This window comes from Chelonia mydas, chromosome 26 (genome assembly GCF_015237465.2).
Source record: "Chelonia mydas isolate rCheMyd1 chromosome 26, rCheMyd1.pri.v2, whole genome shotgun sequence".
In the NCBI taxonomy this organism is placed as follows: Eukaryota; Metazoa; Chordata; order Testudines; family Cheloniidae; genus Chelonia; species Chelonia mydas.
The window spans coordinates 9,140,029-9,156,818 of record NC_057859.1 but is presented as its reverse complement, the minus strand read 5'-3'; the positions used below and the strand labels follow the sequence as shown (position 1 = coordinate 9,156,818).

General features: G+C 40.9%; 1 protein-coding gene across 7 annotated transcripts in view; it reads left to right on the top strand.

Moving 5' to 3' along the window:
- LRRTM4 (leucine rich repeat transmembrane neuronal 4) overlaps positions 1 to 16,790 on the top strand; it is a 964,988-nt gene that overhangs the window by 387,147 nt on the left and 561,051 nt on the right. The window lies entirely within an intron of this gene.

Here is a 16,790-nt window from a genome sequence, read left to right as displayed (position 1 = left end):
CTTTAAAATCCAGTAAAATCTGGTTCCTTATAGCGCAGAATGAATGGGAGCAAAGTACTGAATAACTGATCTGTTTGTCGATACTGTCCCAGCATGACCAGTATCTTTCATTCCAGTGCAAAGTGCTTTGTGGCATCTGCAGTATTGAAGGCTCCATCTGAAACCAAAAGTGTGTGTGTGTGCGTGTAAATTTTTTTAAAAAGGGTGCTGAAACTTTGAAAAGCTTTTGGTTGATGCTCACAGATGGAAATATTTCTCAGTAGCCCAGAGAGAGAGAACTGTATGTGTTCTGACAAAGCTATAAACGTACTGATGTGTACCCCCCTTTTCTTGACAGGCGAATGAAGGATTACTCCAGCATGACTTGCAGTCTACTTTCTAGACAAGGGAAAAGCCTCTAGATGAATACCTTATGGGAAACCATAAGGAGCCCCGATTCATAAATATTTTATGATGCACTTTTTAAAAAAAAAACATTCCTTTGTATTCTAAAGAGAGAAACAAGCCTTCATTGCTTTTGTAAGTTAACTATATGGCCTTGGTGCTCAGTGAGGTCTTGCGATGCCTTTTTCCCTTTTGAACTCCACAGTGACAGGTATCACTCAAAAATATAGGAACGTGGGAAACACAGGTCAGAGCAGAGGTCCACTTAGTCCAGTGTCCTGTCTGGCCAATCGCAGATCTTTCAGAGCAGGGTGCAGAAAACCCTGTAATGAGCAATTATGCTCCCTGGTACTGGCCAGACAGGACACTGGACTGAGGAAGTCACTAATCAGTAAAAAAGTAAAATGTCATCTACAATTCTCTTCGTAATTGAAAAATGCATTTATAATATCAAGTTGTCAAATGTAGATGTTAATCATCTGGACATTTCACCCCACGACTCCAGTTTGGGTGAGCTGACATCTATTAATTGTACTAATTTTCTAACTCTAGTGAATCCAGGGTAATATAAGCAACATAAAGAAACAATTGCCCTATTTTAATTCACATCTCAGATGGCGATTAATGTTGATCAATACATAAAGTTTAGGACTAAAAAAATTGAGAATACAATTCTGCTATGTCTTTCTGAAGCTCATGATCAGCTAAGGTGGCTGTGAGGACTGCATTATGGTAAGGCTCACATAAAAATGACAGTAATAAAGAGGAATGATATTATATTCCTCCTACATTATATTTCTCTCTGTTAGTGGTACTGTGAACAATGACTAGTGCTTTCTACGCAGGCAGCTGAGAGTGATTAAGCTATGTATGCCTTTGAGAATTTTGCCTTACTGGGCCAAATGGTCAGCTGATGTAAATCTGCAAAGCTCCCACTGAGTTCCGTGGAGCTATGTCAGTTTATGCCAACTGAGGACCTGATCCATGGTCTGGAGCCAGTCTGGTGGTATGGGGCTGTGCATTTTATATGTGATAGAATGAATGTTTGTATGCAAGTCAAGCACTGAAAGTAATGGGTGTGTGTGTGTGTGTGTGTGTGTGTATATATATATATATATATATATATATAAAAAGGGAACACCAAAAGGGTTGGTACATGTGAAAAGGGAAAATAGGAAAAAATATAACCTGAAACCAAGTCGACTTAACTTGGATTTAAAGGGCACACATTGAGATCAGGTCGAACTTACATTGATCGCTCAATTTCAGAAACACAGCATCATATTCACTACTGGCATAAGCTGAAACAACTCAGTTGCAGTCCGTGGGTCACATCCTTGGCTAGTGTAAATCATTTCACAGCAGCTGAAGATTTGCACCGGTTTTAGACCAGTGGTGAACCTGGTTTGTGCAGTGAAGATTACATCATTATGCATCAAAAACATAAAATGTAATAACAAAATTGTAATCCCCCCCCCACATACCTGTGTTCCCTTCTAACTACACCACATGCTTCCTATAATGGCATGCCAAGTACATGCACTACATGCTCCCCCAGCATGGGTCTAAATAGCAGTGTAGTTGGTGAGGCGCTACTTAGGCGAGTAAAGAGACTCCTGTGTCCTGCGGCTACGTACCCGATATGGCTCTCGACATACATAAGATTGATAAACAGCCTGCTACCGTCTTGGCTAAAGGAATGGGATCTCTTAGATGAGTCCAGTACAAGCTTATGCATTTAGATCCAAAGGTCACTTGTTTGGACCCACCCGGGGCACAAAGATAAGAAAGTGAAGAGGCTGATATTGCCTATGTATGGAAACAACTCCCTCTGCTTGTTGTGTACCATTTACTTCTTGCATCTTGAGAACACTGATTATTTCCTAAGTCTACAAAGATTGCTTCCCCTTGTTCCCCATTCCAAACTGTCTGTGAATCAAGCATGTTTGTGCGATAGCGAATACAACATCTCTGCCTCAACTCACGTTTTGCCAAGAAACATGGTTCTTATGCAATAATTAGAGCAAATGCCATTTCCAGTTATTTTAGCTCCCCCCACCCCATTTGCACACAATCTGGAATGGACTCTGGTCTCTTTGAATGTGTTTAGAATCATGTCTTCTGTTTATGGGTGAAAGTTAGCCATGAGTTGATGGGCCAGTACCACCTCTGTGCATCACTTAAGCACTGCTTTGTAGCTGACATGGGACTTGAGTAGTTGCACCCTGTCTCCATAAACGTCAGATTATTGGTTGGTATCAGATTGTTCCCTGCCATGGCCGGGGCCTCAGGCATTGCTGTACCTTGGGCCCACCTGTTCTCTTGTGGCAAACACTGAGTCACTGGAATACTTTGGTCTCATGCTGGTGGTTGGGCTGTGTGTGTGTGATAGGCCCTGGGCTGCTACATGAGGTTGAGTTGGTGGTTTCTCTGGCTTTAAACTCAATGACTTTGTTCTACTTTGACGAGTAATAACATTGTGGCACGTCAGTCACATGGCATTGCTTTTACTCCCAAACTGAATGATTTTCTCAATAGTAGGATAAAAGTCTAGTTCCCCACAAATACTCTTATCTGAATGCACTAAGGCCTTTCCCCACAGGGTATTACACATCCCTGTGCAAAGAGTTCGCACAAGGAGTATTCTAAGGACTTTAGTGGTACCTCAGCCGATGCTGGCTTCTTGTACAAGGGATGAATTTTGAACACCAAAGGACTTGGATTCCCTAAGCAGGCAAACAAAAACTCCCATGTATGGCTGTTCAAAAATAGCAAATAAAAGGGCATGAACGTAATTGGAGTGAACGGTTTTCATAATTGAAATGAATGCCCACAGGCACTTTCCATGACCAACTCGTTAGTGACACAGATTTTTGTTCTTTAGCGGTAAATGTTAGTAGGGGTCATAAAAACTTAGATCGTAGTGGCTTAGACCATCTCTTCTTTTCCATTGTGCATTGAGCATCTAGTCAAACTTGGTAATGTTTTTCCTCAGTACAAAAGCACTTCACACACACGTTGCTCTTTGACTAATTTATGGCGGCCCCTATGAAGTAGACAATGTTTCTATCTTTCTCACTGTCACTCAGATATGATACAGTGGGTTTGTATTTCTTTTCTTTGGTTTTGGTATATAGCCAACGTCCTGTATTCAAAAATCAGTCCAGTCCCGCAAAATCATGAGATTATCTTAAAAATGTTGAGACGTCAAAATAATAAATTTGGGGTTTTTTTATTTGCCTTCTGGTTTCTGAACCTTTCAGGTTCGCATCGTCTGGTTTTTCTTTGCTAGCAGGAGGGAGACTTACCTTAAACAAACAAACAAAAAAGCTGAGATTCTCACCTATTCACATGACTCCAGGAGTTAGGGCTTTATTAAACACCAAAAATTGTGAGTCTACTGATAAAATCACGAGAGTTGTTAACAGCGGATTAGTATGTAACAGTGAAAAGGGACACCTTTCTAATGCTTTAAATGCTTCTGCTATGAATAAAAAAAAAAAGGACAATAAACTCAAACAAGCAGCATACAACAGCTCCCCTCCCCGCCATGGATCAGATTCTGCAGCAGCTCTCACAGAAGGGGCGTGAATCAGTGACCCCTGAAAGTACAAAATCCATGGGTTGTTTGCTTCAGAGCTGAAGTCACTCTTGGGGAATTCTCTTGTGCTAGCCCCCTCTCTTTTAAATTGAGGGGGGATCTTGCTTGAGCCTATCACAACTATACGTTCTCTATCTCTCTGACTTCTAGTGTAAACTGGATTGTGTCCTAAAAAGAAAAAGAAAGGTGTGTTGTCTCTGAGATCAGTGCTCAGGAAAATATGAGCATAACATCCTGTCTACAATAATTCAGTCTCTCCTAGTCTAGATCATTCCTCCTTTTTAACACTGAGGTGTATACTAGGCCTGGATGCTTTTCATTCTGAACTGACAAAGCAATGTGTTGTGTAGAATGGCTTATGCCAGTGAGCATTTATAAATGGGAGCATTTCAAAAGCAGACTCCTGCTTTGTCATTGTCAGAGGATACAAGTTCCCCATAATAAGCTGACAGCGTGGTTACAATTTCTTTGGGATAATTGGTATGGTGTGCTTAGTCTGTGGAATACCAGCCTCCTTTATCTTTGACAGTGTTTTTCTGTTTCTGTTGTTAACAAATCAGTCACATGCCTTGATAGGGATGGATTGGGCAATTTTGCAGGTATAGGATGTTCTTGTATCCTGTGCTGGAGGATAGGTATAAGCTTTGATGCTGTGTTTCCAGGCTGACTCAGCTCATTCTGTGGGATACAGATGGGAGATTGTTGGTCACAAATCCATTTCAAGTGCTAGTATGTAAACAAATAACATCAGTGTGCTTGTACATTGTTAAATGGAACAAAACAGAGGACGTTCGTTCTTGGAAGGGGGCTTTGTTTAGTCATTGAACCACAGGGTTTTTATTCATGGCACTTACATTTAAGGGGTGGATGACATTTTTCCCTATGTGGAGGGCCAATACAAGGCCTGTGTTAACACTCAACTCCCACTTAAACATTAATTTTGATCCCAGAGTTGAATAGAATATCAGGGTTGGAGGGGACCTCAGGAGGTCATCTCGTCCAACCCCCTGCTCAAAGCAGGACCAATCCCCAACTAAATCATCCCAGCCAGGGCTTTGTCAAGCCTGACCTTAAAAACCTCAAAGGAAGGGGTTTCCACCACCTCCCTAGATAACGCATTCCAGTGTTTCACCACCCTCCGAGGGAAAAAGTTTTTCCTAATATCCAACCTAAACCTCCCCCACTGCAACTTGAGACCATTACTCCTTGTTCTGTCATCTGGTACCTGGAAGCTTAATTGCATTTCATTTTTAGTGTGGAATGAAATGGAGGACTGATACAAACGTTGTTCCTGTATTGTACAAACGTGATTTCTCATGACTACCTATATCCTCACCATATTCTTCTAACGTATGGTTTGGTTGGGTTTGTATAGATTTGAAATAGGATGCCAGACTTCTGCACCTCTTACAGTGCCTTAGAAGAGATTTTCAACACATCAGTATTTATCATCCTCCTCCTGTTAGAGACTGGTAAACTGAGGTATAGAGAGGTGATGTCCAAAGGTTTCCAATTTAGATGGCTTATGTTGATCAGCTGCTTAATAGGGGCTTGAATTTCACAGGTGCCCAGCTTCAACTACGCAAATTTGACTTAGGGTTACAGAGAGTGAAATTCACCCTGGGCAGAGGGCCAACACAATACCCATGCACCACTTAAGTCCTGAGTAAGCTCTCCTTTGAAGGCGGATACCAAAAATAACCACCTCTAACTGCTCTCTGACTCAATCCTCAGCTGGAGCTGTAAATAATTGCCAGAGGAAGCCATTTGTAACGTGCAATGATAAGTTTTTTTGGTCCAACAAAACCCAGGAATTACGCTAGGTATTCTTGAGTGCCATCTACTGGCACCTGATTCATTGACTTATATACACACACACACACAGAGCTCTGGAGCACATTTGTAATAGTACTGAGCTCATGCTTCATGTAGCTGAATGGAAGGGAGGCAAAGGTTGTCACATTACTCTCACCTGTTCAACCCCATGGATCAGAGAAAGAGTAAATGCCAGATTTCTTTTACTTACATCAGCTAGAACAGTCCCTTAGCAAGCATTCTGCTAGTGAGACATCTCTACAGTCCTGCAGTCTCCCTGCCAAACCTGAGTACCATAGTCTGCCCCCAAATATATATATATATATATATATATATATATATAATTATTTATATTCCAGGGGTACCTATAATCTCATACTAAGATCAAGACGCCATGGTGCAAGGCACCATCCAAACTCACAGTAAGAGAAAGTCCCTGCCCCAAAAAGCTCACAATTTAAATACATTAAGGGTCAGAGGGGAAATGACTTGGACAGGTCATATAGCAAGTTCATGGCAAAACTGAGAACAGAACCCATGTCTTCTGACTCTTCATCCTATCTGCTGTTTCAAGCATAGCAAATGATGCTTTTTCCTTTACTATACCATCATTTCTCAGCCCAAAACATTCCCGTACATTACGATTCAAGAAACAAAGAGCATACATGGAAAAAATGATCGGTCATTTCTGAACTCCTATAGATAAAATAAAGGAAACAAAGGAAAGTTACTAAGTTGCCTAAATGCATCATGTTTGGTGCGTGAAAACTACTGTTAACAATTTCCTCCAAGCTCTTTGGCAAGACACAGGTTTTCTGAATCAAACCTTCCCCACACCCACCCCCACTTTTTTTTCCTTTTTGCTTACAAGCATCTGGTGGATGTGTATGCTAGCGTTCCATCCAGGTTCCCTTAAATATGCACCAAAATTATTGCATTTGATATATATCAACTTTTAAATCTGTTTAAACCCAACCTTGAATGCCTTTCTGGCAGTATATCACTTCATCAGTCTAACTTAACTAGAGCTGCTTTTTCATTTTTTATTGCCCTCATAAAATCTGGGAATGGAACACTTCGATTTTTCTAGCAGTAATTTTTATTACTTTTAGCCTTTTTTTAAGTACTTGTCAGTGAGCTACAGTACTTTGTATAGAGTATATTTTTCAGCCCTGTATTATATTTTTATTTCAATTTATTTTAGACAGAATGTGTAAAATGCCGCTAAATAATACGTATGGTATATCAAATGAGTGCATTATGAATATAATTAGAATGAATCTAAACCCACTTTGTCCGTCAGGATATGTATATTTCAGTTGCCTACATCTAGTCATACAGCACTTTCAAAGTAATTTCAAAATAATATCTCCTAGATAAATGATAACTCACGTTGTGGCTTTAATGTTGCACATAAAATCGTATTGTGACACAGGTGGGGAAAATGAGTTAATTGTAATTTTTATGTTTTTATTTTATTTTTTAGGGCCATCTAGACCTTTCCCTAGAGTGTGTTCTCACAGAACGTGTACATCTTATACAGTTAAATTCTTTTAAATGTGTGCTCTTTTTATTCCCCCTACTAAAAACATCGGAATTGCCATTCTCCATCAGACCGGTGGTCTTTCTAGTCTGATATCCTATCTGTAACAAAGTCCAGTCCTGGACACTTAAGAGGAAAACGTAAGAAATGCAGCAGTCGGCAGCTATGGAAAAATCTGCTCACTGAGAACATTTTTTCCTAATACCCATTAGTTAGAGATGGGTCTCTGTCCTGAAGCATGAGGTGCCAAACACACACCCCCACACACGCCACTATGGCCCAGTGGATTAGGACTCTGGCCCTGCCACTGTCCTGCTGAGGAACCTGGGACAAGTCACTTCATCTTTCGGTATCTCAGTTTCCTCACATGTAAAATGCAGTTAAGGAGCCTGACCTCCTCTTGTAAAATGTTTTGAGACCTATAAATGAAAAATACTATATAAGGTCAAGGAGGTGGAGGGAGATTTTGTAATGCTATATATTCTCACTATCTATATAAATGTCCAGTTTTTTGGGGAATCTTGCTAAACTCTTGCTGATTCCATGTGGAAATGAGTTCCACAGGCTAATTGTGCATAGTGTGAAAAACAATTTCCTTGTTAGTGGAAGTTATCTATTACTTCTCAAAACGCTTAGGGAAGAAGGAAAAAGAGGTTTTGCTTTTCAATTTTTGGGTGAAATTGTATATTTAGCAGCTACCCTTCAAATTAGAACACCCAATTAGCTCTTGAGCTGTTCCCGTTAATCATGATAAATATGAACCTGTGTCCATAAGAGTTTAATATTTCTGGAAGAAGAAAATAAACTGTGACCAGAAATGTATTACTATGTCACAAATACTCTTTAACTATATCACAAATACTCTCTAGTTATTCTCCTTCCACTAAATGAATATTAATAATACATTTTAAATAATATCTATAATAATACAGAGTGAGTGGAGAATAGGAACACCTCTCTACCTAATTAGAGATGTTGAATGACATTGGGAAAAGGTTTGAGGTTAAATCATCTTTCCTCACACTGCGTTGAATTAGCATAGATTTAATGTGGGTGATAATTTTATGCAAGTGTGAGATCAGTAGTTCAATGCATCTGGCAGAGAGACAGGGGTTTTCTTTCTCTGACAGCACCGAATAAACCCCTATAATCCTTTTCCTTTAGCACTCACGTCCATCTAGGCTTCAGTTTTAATAATAGGCCAAAGGAATCAGGATTCTGCAGAGCTTCCATGGCTCAAGCAAAGGAAGAATAAGATGTTATCTCAGGGTGGTTGTGGTCAGAATCATTAAAAAGACTAATGGTTGGATTGGAGGGCTAAGTTTACATTTCCACTTGCTTGTCTATTTCTGAAGACTCCATTTTTTTGGTAGAAAAGTGTACAAAGTGACTTTAATTGAGCAACTGGCTGCAAAAACTAAAAAGAAACGAGAGAGAACCTGGGATCATCATGACCTTGGGGGTTGAATTGTTTGGCATTTGAGTATGTTTGTATCACTTCATGCTATCGCTGGACCAAACCCATATACTCCAATCTGAATCCCTTTCAGCTGTAGGGTGTTGAAGGATTAGGGTATGCTGGATGAAGAACTGGTTGAGGAAGCTGTCGTGCAGTGCAACACTGCAAGTTTCAGGGGTCCTACAAAACCCAGGAAGTTTGTGTATTTTTGAGCACCGTTTACTGCACTTTATTTATTAACTATTTACTTATACATAGATATTGAGCACTCCAGTCACATGAAGGATGGATACACATCTCCAGATCCCAATCCATCTCTATGGGTCAGGTACTAGACCAGAAGGGGGCAAATTTTGTTTTCAGTGCTGCTGAAACTGGCTGAGCTCATGAGCTTTAGGCGATCTTGGTCTTCAACCCAGCGAAACCTCTTTGTCCAATTTCTCTACTGACAAATCCAAACCTGATCCCAGCCCTGAAATAGTTTTGAATCTGAATTTTAGTGAAACCTAATCCAGATTTGAACCCCACCTCCCTGGCACGTTCTCGCTTTAAACATGGACCATGTCAGGTTCTCGCCTCATTCATCCCCAGCCAACTGAAGCAGCCCAGTTTGCGAATGTGAACATGTATGTTTGGGTTCTGATTTTCCCATTTGTCTCTTTAAATTAGTGCTGGGCAACAAAATAGGCACAAAAGGTCAGATTTTCAAAATAGGTCAGTTTCCGTTTAGACCCCTAAATAGGTGACTACATTATCAAGAACTGAGCATGTCGGTTGCTGAGCTTTTATGAAAATGTGGCCTTAAATGTTGTGACAGGAGCGGCTGGACGAACTTCTGCACCCCTGGCACTTATTTAGTTGCCTAAATTAGGACTGAACTGTTCTGAAAATCTTGGCCCCAATTCGGGGGTGCTGAGATCTTTTGAAAAACTGGCTCTAAATGCCATTTTTTTTGCTGTCTTCTCTACCTTTTGTTAATGCAAAAAACAAATAAACAAACCAACAAACCAACCCCTGTAATATGCCTCTGTAGCCAGACAATAATTCATGTTAAAAACTTGGTTCGTCTATGTTACTGGATTCTGAGAGTTTCATCATTTGGCCTAAGCTGTTACAGGAACACTGGACTTGCCAGAATGGATCAGATGCAAGGTCTGTCTAGTCCAGTGTCTTGTCTCCGACAGTGGCCAGCACAGGATGCTTCAGAGGAAAGTATAAAACCCCAACTATACGCAGATGGGGGATAATCTTCCCTCATCCCCCGCCATACACGTATAATACCTGCAGCACATGGATTAATATCTACTTCCAAACATTGTTAATTAGGACAACTCTGGATAGTCCTAATATCCGATCCCTTTTCGAATCTTGTTAATTTCTTTATCTAAATCACTTCCTGTGGCAGCAAGCCCCACAGTTTAATTACATCTTGTATGAAAAAGTATTTCCTTTTCCCAAAAAGGATCAAGAGCAGAATCTCTGAAAAGCTTGGTTATTGGTGTTCTGTTCAGTTAAAGAATAGATGCTTAAAATCAGTTTTGTGTCCGCTTTTTGAGATTTGTTATATGACTAAAGTTAAGCAGATGCATATACGTTTGCAGGATTGTGTTAGCCTATTTTGTGAAGCAAAATTCTTAATAGGTGCATGTTGGTTTGCTTAATTTCCGTGAGATCTTGCACAAGAATTAGAGCCCTAACATAATTAGTAAGGTTTTATGTTAGGGCGCTAATGTATTTTCGTTGGGTGTGCAAACTTAATGCAACTGTCTTGATCTTTTAACAGTCAATGAATTGGGTTTCCCTGTGTTGCTCATAAATTGTAACCTAATGATAACACTGATCCAAAATAGAAGAGAGCAAGTCATAAATGTGTTGGATTAATTGAAATTCATTTTAGAACTATTGTTTTATGGTTGTCGGCTGGCTAAAATTTGAATTCAGAGTGATTTTTTTAGAAGAATTAAATAGGATGATGACAATGAAGATCTGCATGTAAATTGAGGTATATTATTTATCTTCTCTTCATTCCATAGTACACGTGCTGTGGTGCATACCAGGAATAAATTGCTGCTCCTGAAAGTTTTCATAAGCCAAATCTGACACATAGCAGGCAATAAGAAATGTGCTATGGGGAGGGAGGGAAACACAGCAGCGGGTAACTCAGTATTCAGGTAATAATGTTCAAATGAGTTTAAGAAAATGAGTCCTAGGTACCTAAAGATGCACACAGGCGCTTAAAGGGTTTTACAAAAGTGCCTAAGGAGGTTAGGTGCGTGACATTCAATTGGGCTGTTGGTGCCTAAATCCCTTTGGAAGTCAGTCAGGCTTTGGGGTCTAACTTCCTTTGGCGCCTTTGAAGAATCTCAGCCTTTGTGCTACAGATACCGAACGCCAAGTTCAGAGGGGACGTGCAACGGAGTGAAAGTCAGACATTAGTGACCCTAAGGGCATGTAAACTGGTGGTATGTGCGCATAGAGTAGGCTGGAATGGGGTTTTAAATCAAACCACTTTCGACTTCCTTAGACTTAAAATGAAAACACTTTTTTGTGAAAAACGTGTCCCGCTCTTGCTCTCTCTCTTGTTGAAATTGTTTTTTACGAGCTCTATTTAGAGCTTGGCTACCCAGTGTGGCAATGCATAGCAGAGGAGCGTGAATTGTGGAGCGCTTTCCGGTGTTACACTCTGCCCCGTGTATATCCTGCTGACGCAATCTAAAAAGTTCCTTGTGGGTGTTAACACAGCCCTGTTTCAAAAGGAACTACATCAGTGTGCACCACCTACCTTTTGGAGCATGTTAGCGGGGTCTACGTAGGGGAAGTTGGAGCGCTCTACAATTTACACCCTTCTGGGGTGCATTCCATACTGTGTAGACAAGCCTTCAGATGCTCTTGAATGTGTCCCTGTATATCAAAAGCTAAAGAGGCCTGTTGGTTCAGGGTTGATCTCTTACTGTAAGAGTATTAAAATGTAGCACTGAGGGATGCGGCTTCAGCTCAGATGCTGCAAGTGTGGCAGAATGTCACAAGCGGAGAGGAAGCCTCCTAAGAGTGTGTAGCTGTGGCATGACTGTAAGAAGAAAAGGAGGACTTGTGGCACCTAGAGACTAACTAAATACATTGGTTAGTCTCTCAGGTGCCACAAGTCCTCCTTTTCTTTTTGCGAATACAGACTAACACGGCTGCTACTCTGAAACATGACTGTAAGAGAATGTCAAAATCATTCCATTGCTCTCTTTCTTCATTTTTGCTAAATTAATTGACCAAATAAGAATTCTGCCCCTCGCCCACAGGTCCTTTCCAATAGCCGTTGCAGTAATCAAACAGCACTGTTTCTTTCCAGATAATTTTCTCTTTTTTCCCTCATACATTATGTAGTCAACCAACATGAGGATGAAATTAAAATTAATCATTAGAGCCCTCGATCTAAACTGTGAAATGTATTAAGGCAGAAGCTATTGGGCTCCTTTCCGCCACTGTGAGCTTGAGTGTCCAGCAGCAACCGGGCACAAAAATGGGCAAAAATTAGTGAAGCCTCCTCTGGAGAAGGGCTGTGCAGAGAACTGATTTTTCAGTTCACTGACGATTCAAAAAATATTATTTCAGGCTGACCTAAACCTGGTGAGACAAAAAGACAAAAAATAATTTTTTTCATTTTGCGCTATTACATTATTTGTTTGAAATATAATTGAAGTACATTTTGAAACTCGAAGTAATTTCAAAAACAGAAAGTTTCATTTTTAAAAATGTCAAATGAAATGTTTTGATGGAATTTTTTTTAGGGTTTTTGGTTTTTTTTTTCCCAGCCAGAACAATTTGGTGAACTCAAGAGCTGAGTCGTTAGCCAGAGGTTTGAAGTTGGCAACTCCAAGACCCTTGGAGCTCATGAGAAATGTAAACTGCCTCTCTTAGGTTCAGCCATTAGATTCTGGGCAGAGCACAAGCTGCATTTTTAGCCATTATGATGGAGGTTTTCAAAGCTGTCTCAATTTAGAGACACTGAAATGAATGGTAGATTTGACTAAATGTTCTTGATGGATCTGCAAATCTCTACCGGTATCTGAGAGATCACACCTTTCAACTTGCTCCACAGAGGGAATAAAATGCAAAGCCGGTCTGATTTTGTTAATGTACTGGATTGGGGTTCAGGAGAGAGAGGTTCATTTCTTGACTGTGGCACAAACTCCCTGTGCAGCCTTGACCCAGTCACTTCAACTCGGTGCTCCAGTTCTCCGTCTGTAAAATGGGGATGTATTATTTATTTAGACCGTAAGCACTTCAGGGCGGGGACTGTCTCCTGTTATCTGTACAAACAGTGTATGGGTCAGAAGACAAGGTGGTAGCAATGTCTTTTTCCGTCCATCCCTCACTCCCCCATCTCTGAGCAAATGGGGGACCATGGTTGTGAAACAAGGCTGGATGGGAAGGAGGTTGATGGGAAAGAGCTACTCTATGGGGTATATTTGTGGGGACGTGCCTGTGGGAATGAATTCAGATGCTGTTCCAGTTGAGTACCTTGAATCCTTTCCCTCTGGAGGAGGAGTGGGGGGTTATGATCCAGGCATGAGCAAGTAGCTTGCGGGACAGTAGCTCCTGAGAGGCATCCCTGAGATCTAGCCCTCCACACAATTGCCACTTAGACGGTCTCAGAAATTTGACCACCCCTGGGTTCATCATCCCTGCACAGCATCTTTCCTATTGAATCCAAATGAGAGTTGAGTCCTTTTTTTTTTCTTCATCAATAGATCTCAAAATACTTTACAAATGAAGGTTAGTGTTGCTATCCCCATTTTACACATGTGGAGAAAGGTGAAGGGACCTGCCAAGGTCAGATAGCACGTCGGTGGAAGAGAAAGCTTTGCTGAGTTCTCGTCCAGTGTCTTATCCACTGGACCACACTGCCTCCCAATTTTAAAACAATAGAGAATGTGTCTAAGGGTTTGTCTAGATGGTGAGTAAGTGCATGAAAAGCTGGGGTGTAAATCTGTCTCACGCTGCCATGCCACACACTAATAAGTCCATGTGAACCCTACTGCCACAAGTTAAAATTTCTCTAGCATGCTTTGATCTACTCCCAGTTAGTGTGCGGGACGCTCGTACATTTACACCCCAGCTTGCTGTGTACTAACTCACCATCTAGAAAAGTACTGTGGCTTAAGACAGGGTTGTAGGATACTTTTTGGTGAAGAAGGGGTAATGAAGACTTGAGACCTTAAACAGCATAAAGTTTGAAATCCACCCCTTTTTTCCTCAGTGTTCAAATACATAATGTATTTCATTAAAGGACTCAAGAATAAGACAATTTTGCAGACCGAGTTGAAGCTATTGTTAGCTGCCAGTACAGAAGAAGTGTTTTGATAATTATGTTAGACTTCAGACGTTTCACATTGCTTGTTTAGCCCCATTCTTAAGGATCAAAGAAGCTTGCTCATGCTGAGGTTTATTTATTTACAAGGATTATACTTGTTAACTTGCAGTTTAATAGGTATTAAAATGTAGTTAAATAGGACTCCAACACTGATACTTTAGCATTATGGAGATTATTAAATAATGACCTTGGATTAAATTAAAGCCCTTCCTTCTTCCTCCTACCCATCGATCTGGAGGACATTGGGACGTTGAAACACCCTAGGATAACTGTGCCACAGACTGCCTCCCTGTGCGCTCAGAACTCCCATTGAAATGCACCAGTGAGGTCCATACAAATCATTTGGGGGCTGATCCTGCACTGTTGGGACAATGGGAGTTTCGCCATTGATGTCAATGCAAGCAGGACCAGGGCCTTTGTGAACGAAGAACACAGGATCGATTGCTTCCAGTGTTTTGCATTCTGCTTCCATCAACAGTCAACAGACATTCTGCCATTAACTTAAATGGAATTAGGGCGGTCTCCAGTGTTATATACAACCGTGCTCCTAGGATGCAAGGTTTGGCATGTAAGACTATGGCTGGGTCTCAGGAGTCCACCAAGGGATTTAAATATTGGTTATTTTAAAGGCAATCTCATTATTTTTGTGGGACTTGACTTATATGTCAACGATTGGGTTTGGCTGAGTATTTCTAATCAAAATTATAGACATACATCATGGCCTCATGCATAGAGGGCTGGGACTCAGGAGATCTGGGTTCTGTTTTCTGGGGGTTTGCCACTGGACTGCTGGGCAAGTCAAGCTGTGCCTCAATTTTGTCATCTGTAAAATTGGGATTGTGATACTTAGCTCCTTGGTAAAGCTGTCTGAGATGTACTTATCAAGAGATATTATTAATTTTAGCATGGCATTAAGCAGAAAGATTCAAGGAAATCTAAATCTAAAGGTGGAGGTGACAAACTATGCCACTTGAGAACCAAGTACTACAAGTTTGTCATTAAAAAGTAAGAATAAGTCACTCCTGCAGTTTTCACTGCAGAATTACAACTGCCAGCTGGGATTAGTGAGCAAAGATGGCTTTGGAATGGTTCCAAGATAGGCTGTGGTATTGAATCCTGCATTTAAAGAACTATTACGATGTTAGATGGATGATAATGGAGTCTCTTGCCACTGGTATGCCTTGAAGTCTGTCTCCTTTCTGTCATTCTTGTGCATAGTGTCATCAGAAATAGTTGTAAGAGATTAGGCAGCCTGGGCCATTTTATCCAAGCAGGGCTTTTCTTGGCATATAGCGAAAGAAAGCTACCTAATGCTCTTAATCCTTTGAAAATACATTCCTGAAGAAAGAAAAAATATATATATAATTTCCATGCTTGTCTAGAGACCTTTAAGGGAAAAGGTTCTATAAAGTAACAAGCAATTCAGATAATGCAGCACGATCTAATTATTTTTAAGTTGACAAGAACTGACCTTTCTCACTTTAAAAATGTCACTTTCTTGAGACCTAATAGAAGCCACAAATGAAAAACGCAATCTGCCTTATTCAGAGCCGGGGGAAGAAATGCACCTTTTTAATCCTTACACTTTTCTAGTTCCTTGACCCCAGGTAAAGCATAGAATTAGGGGAAGGAAGAGGTGGGACGGTGGCACCATTCCAGGAGACGGTGATATTTATACTTATTGTATATAAATACAGTTTAGTTTTGAGCTGGTCAAATATAACTCTGTGAATAGGTTACATGACGAATTTACCTGAATGAAATATTTGACAAGAATTTTTTTTTATGAATTACTCACCCAGCGTGGAAAGAAGTCCTGCACAGACGGAGCAGCACAAGACAGAGAGAGGAAGGGTTGTGGAGTGGTTAGGGCACTAGCATAGGTTTGGGGAGGCAGGGTTTCATTTCCTTCCTTGGGCAAGATATTTACAGAAGGGGAACTGAGGTATAGAGAGGCTACATTTAGGATAATAGCATTCACCTGCCTCACAGGGGTGTTGTAAGGACAAACTGATTAAAGATTGTGTGGTACAATAATAGGGATGAATTTCATGGGGGAGGCACAACTACCTGAAAGGGGGTTCCAAAGAGGATGGCTCTAGACTGTTCTCAATGGTAGCAGATGACAGAACGAGGAGTAATGGTCGCAAGTTGCAATGGGGGAGGTTTAGATTGGATATTAGGAAAAACTTTTTCACTAAGAGGGTGGTGAAACGCTGGAATGCGTTACCTAGGGAGGTGGTAGAATCTCCTTCCTTAGAGGTTTTTAAGGTCAGGCTTGACAAAGCCCTGGCTGGGATGATTTAACTGGGAATTGGTCCTGCTTCGAGCAGGGGGTTGGACTAGATGACCTTCTGGAGTCCCTTCCAACCCTGATATTCTATGATTGTATGATCACGTATCACAGCAGAGCAACCCCTTCCCCCTGCCCCCACTCCCAGTATGCTTGAACTAGAAGAGGGGCACACCTTTAAGAATCAGAGAAGGGATCATTCTCTTTTAACTGAACCAAAATTCAGGGGAGGAATCAGCCCGTTGTTTCCCTTTACATTCTTTGTTCAAGTGAATTTGAAGTGAAGGGTGACAGACTAAGCACCATGTGTGGTGAAGTTCATTTGAGCAC